Here is a 6120-nt window from a genome sequence, read left to right as displayed (position 1 = left end):
ACGTTGATATATATTCACTTAAATAACCCTGTCTGGTTTCCGGATCACAGCCGACTAATATTTAGGATGTGTCAGTCTTCCGCGACAACATGGATCCTCTGGATTGTCTGCATTTATACATTTGAACAATTTACTTGATACCTAAAAGATTATATAATTTCCTGCTCAGTAGACTCGATACTACGGAAGCGTAGTAGGGCCACGGTGAATTTCCTTTTGTCTAAGTATCTCCTACGTAGGACCTAGTATCTCGTACGTAGGACTTAGTATCTAGGAGATACTTAGACAAAAAACATTTTCACCGTGGCCCTACTACGCTTCCGTACGATACCACGATACCAATGCCACGAAACGAAGTCAGTTATTGAGTTATGGATAAAGTATAGTCCTGTTAAAAGGGTCATTTCAAGGGGTCTGTGATAACACACGTGTAGATTCCGGGTGCCGATACAGGTCCCCCGCCACCTGTCCTTGCTGGGAGAGACGTTCAAATCTTATAATGTAATACATGTCGCGTGTGCCATTGGAGCTGCTGTTGTAATATTTAGACGGATTATTTACCAGTGCATTCTTCACGGTTGCCAGTATTGTTACTGCTGGTGTGTGGACAGTATCTACTTAATAAATATACAGCTATTGTCTTGAACTGAAATGCATGTGCCGCGATTCTCCACATTGTATTGTTAACCACTTGAAGGCCATCCGAAGCAGTCAGTTGGACCATCTAGTGTCCCATCCAGATATTTTTCTAACTTTAGACAATAAACATATGATGTATGGTATGTCCTTGATTTTCGATGTCCAAACCTTTTACATGAAATTTATCATAATTCTAAATGTACTTCTGGCATTAATTTTGTTATATCGCCGCTGATGCTATACGAGTGTCTCCATGGACTTGAGGTGCAACGCCAGCCCAGAGAGCGGAAGGTCAGGGGTTCGATCCCCGGCTGCGTCCTACCAAAGACGTTAAAAGATGGTATATGTTAACACCCTGTCTGGCGTTCGGCATTAAGGGGCTAAAACAAGGACTGGTCAGCTCGGAGGTTTTTTTTTTCCATTATATTATAATGTTGGATACAAAGAGTAATTATCAAGGTTGGTTGGTTGGTTTGTTGTTTAACGCCGCACTCAGCAATATTCCAGCTATATGACGGCGGTATGTAAGTAATCGAGTCCGGGGTAGAATTGGTCTTCAGCAGCCCATGCTTGCTGTAAAAGGCGACTATGCTTGTCGTAAGAGGCGACTAACGGGATCGGGTGGTCAGGCTCGCTGACTTGCTTGATCCATGTCATCGATCCAAATTGCGTGGATCTATGCTTATGATATTAATCACTGGATTGTCTGGTCCAGATTCGATTATTTACAGACCGCCGTCATATAGCTGGAATATTGCTGAGTTGCTGAAGACCAATTCTATCCCGGAATCTTCACGGGTCCGTACTGAATTGAAACAATACTTATATTACCTTTTTAAACTACAAAACAACACCTACAGAAAGGAAAAACGTCGCGATGTCATAAATGAAATGAACCATTGTAGGAAGAAATACATTTTCTTATCGTGTCACATTTATTACACATAATGTGTAAAAGACATAAAAGACAACTACAACATCCGGCCTGTAGACCTTTGAGATGATCAACCTTTAAAGCAATAATTAAGAAAAAATATTGAAGAGCATCACAGTGGTACACCTTGGAAAATGAATGTAATCCAATAAATTGGGACAAATATATGTCATCAGGCACGTCTTGAATCGAACGTCACTACAGCTGGGATCGAAGTAGGATTATGATATCAAATATCCCCACTTTATACATCGATACATTAAAGACTTCAGTTCAAAACTAACTTTCCAGGCGCTTGCAAATGTGAAATAAAGATATTGTTTATCTCCTAAATATGCATTTCTTAGGATTTATCATGGCATGTGTTATGTTAGTTATTCCTTCAAAATCAGGACGGACGCAGGAGTGTGTTTGAGGCACGTTTATTCGTGAGGGCTACATCGTGACAACTGTGGTTGTCTCCCTTTGTGCATACCACTACATCTCCCTTCCCAGGAGAAACATAATAATGCATATAAACAAAACAAATCAAGATTCACACAGCTTTAGCATACCCATGACCTCAGGATTACAGAATAATAAATCTCTCAACCATACACAATGAATATTGACTCACTTGACAAACTGTAAATGAGAGAAAGTCTTAGTATCTATCTGGCTTTCTTGAGACTCTGCCAGATTGTGTTATGTAAACTGAGGAGTCATTTGTTTGTTTCAGACATGGATGAGGATTTGGTTCAGGTGAGTGTTCATTTTAGGCACATTCGGAACATGCTTTTCAGGAACACTTGGTAACAAGTTAATGTCACGTCTAATCGGCCTATTGGTTCCATCGTCAGCCTTTACGAGGTAAGACCGAGGACTTAGTTGTTGAGCACAGTAGCTGTTTCTTTCCTGTCTGGTACCCATGCATTATCTCCCCTTTGCAAAACAGGAAGTGGGCGCACATCATGGCGACGATTGAAGTTATATTCCTGCTTTTGCTGTTGATGTTTCTCAAAGTTTACAAACTTTTGTTTCACAGGTGAATGAACTTCAAGTTTCTTTTTCAAGATTGGCAGTTTTGTGCGCGGTTTCCTTGACATCAGCAGTTCAGCTGGGCTGTAACCACAACTGAGTGGGTTGATCGATAGCTGAGAAGAGCTGAATACGGATCTTCTGCTGAATGTAAAAGAGTCTTAATAGTGCGCACAGCGCGTTCAGCTTCTCCATTCCCAGATGCATGTCCAGGACTGCTGGTAACATGAGAGAAACCATAGTCTCGACTGAAGTTGTCAAACTCTGAAGAACTGTACTGAGGACCGTTGTCAGAAACTAGAGTCTCTGGCACACCATGTCTTGCAAAGATACTTTTAAGCCAGTTGATTACTTCTTTTGAAGATGTACTTGACAGTCGGACAATTTCTATGAAACGGGAGTCAGCAATATTTCCTGTCAATTCAAGTTCACAAGGTGGTTTCAAATTATTCATTATAACTCAAAACAGCACAAGTTAACAGTCTATAAAATAAGCCTGGTGAGACAGCACTTCAAAGAGACCGCCAGACGACGAGTGAGACAAGTTGGAAACAATGTTGGAAGTCTGGCGGGAAAAAGCGTGCAAAACGTGAGCCAGTGAAGCCTTGCGCCAGGACGATGACTGCATGCGAGAGAGGCGATCCACATAAGGCAAACTCCAGGACGATTGTTCACGTTGTGTTATGTACTGTAAAATACTTGTGATGCTGAAGGACGATGATTGTCAAGCCACTTGAAATATTGAAACAGTTCGTATTGAGTTCAAAATAAAGTTTTTGACACAGAACTTTCGAGTACCTTTTTGGTATGATGTCCGTTAGGTCCTGTTTTGACACCATCCCATTTCTGACACCATGTTATGTTAGTTATTCCTTCAAAGTCAGGACAGACGCAGGAGTGTGTTTGAGACACGTTTATTCGTAAGGGCTACATCATGACAACTGTGGTTGTCTACCTTTGTGCATACCACTACAGTATGTATGATTTGAGGATATGGCATGTTGCTAAATTGTGGAGAAAGAGTGGAGCTTGTCAATTGCAGGGGTAGTGGTAGAAGTAGTAGTTGTTATTAAAGTGTTACAGGCACTTGCAAATGTAAAATATACATGGATATACACGCCCGGCGAATTGGTTTATGAGAAACTAAAACGTAAACACATAAATGATTTACTTTAAATAACTGTAATAAGAAATTCTACCACCTAAGTCGTAAAAAGACATTTTGGAATTCAATCTTCAAGCCAATATCTGTCCCATGTCCCCGTGAAGATTCCGGGGTAGAATACGTCTTCAGCAACCCATGCTTGCCGTAAAAGGTGACTATGCTTGTCGTAAAAGGCGACTTACGGGGTCGGGTGGTCAGGCTCGCTGACTTGGTTGATGCATGTCATCGATCCCATTTGCGCAGATCGATGCTCATGATATTAATCACTGGATTGTCTGGTCCAGACTCGATTATTTACAGACCGCCGTCATATAGCTGGAATATTGCTGAGTGCGGCGTTAAACAACAAATCAACCAACCAACCCATGTCCCATGAGTATCGATGCAGCCAGGACATATTCTTGGCAGGCTGGACATTAAACGTCGAATTGTATGTCGTATCCTTTGCCTTCTTAAAAGGCCTGTCCAAGCTGTTACGTATTTCGACTAACGCTGCGGTCGGTTGCGAACCCTTCGACCCAGAACATCCAAAAGGTGTTCAATCAATGACATATCTGGATATTTGGCGGGCAAGTGCAATATTCAGACACCTTTGCTGTCAAAAACTATAAACAGCAACACAAGCTCTGTGGGCACGAGCGTTGTCATCCTAAAGCAAAAGTTTTGAACTACGCACAGGTAAAATGGCATGGCCACTGGCCGTAAATTTAATCAAATTTGACAAAATTAAGATAAAATGAATGAAAGATAAACAAGAATGTGTCCTCAGCACCCCATTGCTGGTCGTAAAAGGCGACCAAATTGGGCAACCCGTTTTTCGTGGGTTGCGCCCTTGTGTTGGCGGAGGACAGGAGTCTGGTGGTTGAGGGCACTGGTTCTAGGAACAGCGTTCCTTTGCCCAATACACCACAGGGACCCTTACTTCGCCTGGATGGGTAGTAGGATGGGCCCGTGACTATCAATGTCTGGTCAAGCCAAACCTTGTGCATCACTATTACATTGCAAGACCATGAAAGCTCTGTTTCTGATGCTATCATCAAATTTACTTACTGCCACGATGCTCATATGGTATCTTCCTCTGAATGTCGTGTGTTGAAATTTGAGTCAGCAGTGCAGTGGGTCAAGTCTGAACAAAATCTTGGCTACGTTGATGCAAGGAAGATAGTTAGGGGAAATTCTCCTGCAGGACCAACAAAAAAAGTATGCATCAGCTCTCAAACCCACCAAAAGTTCTGTTATGTGTCAAACAAACTGTACAAGGGTCAAGACAGACAGTCCTTCATATCCTCCTCTAAACACAGATCAATCGAATAACGTATCTTCAGTTTCCGTTCAAACATCCCCTACAAATGTCCAAACACAGCAACTACCAGAAATATCACTAATAGAAGTAACATCTCAACCAGAAGAAGCACGAGCAGAAGTAGTGTGTCCTTTAATTAAACAAAGGGTTCACAATTTGCAACAAACCAGAAACGGACAGATGTCCAAAAGGACCACAGGATCCTGTCCAAATTTGCAACTGGTTTGGTCTCCTAGAAGACATGGAAGTGACTCCCCAATCAGTCAAAAGTGGCCATATACATGGCCACTCTTCAAAAAAGAAAGAGGGTAGAGGTAGATGAATCATAATACTATACAAGAGAACTGTCGAGGAATTTGAGCTAATTTTGATGAAGTCAAACGTTTAGCTAAACCTCAAGGAAACATTTAAAGAGATGATCAACTATTTGTTTTTACGTCAGTATGAAAATTACAGTTAGTTTGCAAGGGTGACAAATGGTAAGGCCTCTGGTATAAGTATACTAGCGAAGCAGGGAACCCTTCATAGCCCTATTACACAAAATACTTCCTTACAGGCTGTTGCAGAATGTATAACATTGCATATAACAATAACTCTGTTATTTTATTAGAAATCCCAAACTATCAAAAGACACCAGTTTACCACTGCCAAGTTTGGTGAAGAAGTATGCTATGGTTTACAAGATCTGCTCCGGAAACGAGGACTACCACCATTTTCAGTCTAAATCAAAGTCGTTGCCATCGAAACTCGAACATTATTTTTTTTCAGATCTCAAACTATCAAAAGGCACCAGTTCACCGCTAGACCTATCTATGTGCCAAGTGTGGTGAAGAAATATGGTACGTTTCAAGATCTGCTCTGGAAACGAAATGTGAAGACGGACGGCACACATTCCTATATCCCCCTTCTACTTCGTGGCGGGGGATAAAAAGATTGATACTGCATGCTGATTATTTACAATTGCAATTTTGACAAAAGATTCTAAACGTACCAGATGGTCAATGGTACTTCTATTTTGACGGAATCCACATTGTATTGAGATTGTTGGTTTCCAAGTACTAC

Source organism: Haliotis cracherodii, unplaced genomic scaffold (assembly GCF_022045235.1).
Source record: "Haliotis cracherodii isolate W230 unplaced genomic scaffold, xgHalCrac1.p SCAF_24, whole genome shotgun sequence".
Lineage (NCBI taxonomy): Eukaryota > Metazoa > Mollusca > Gastropoda > Lepetellida > Haliotidae > Haliotis > Haliotis cracherodii.
This window is presented reverse-complemented; position numbering follows the sequence as displayed.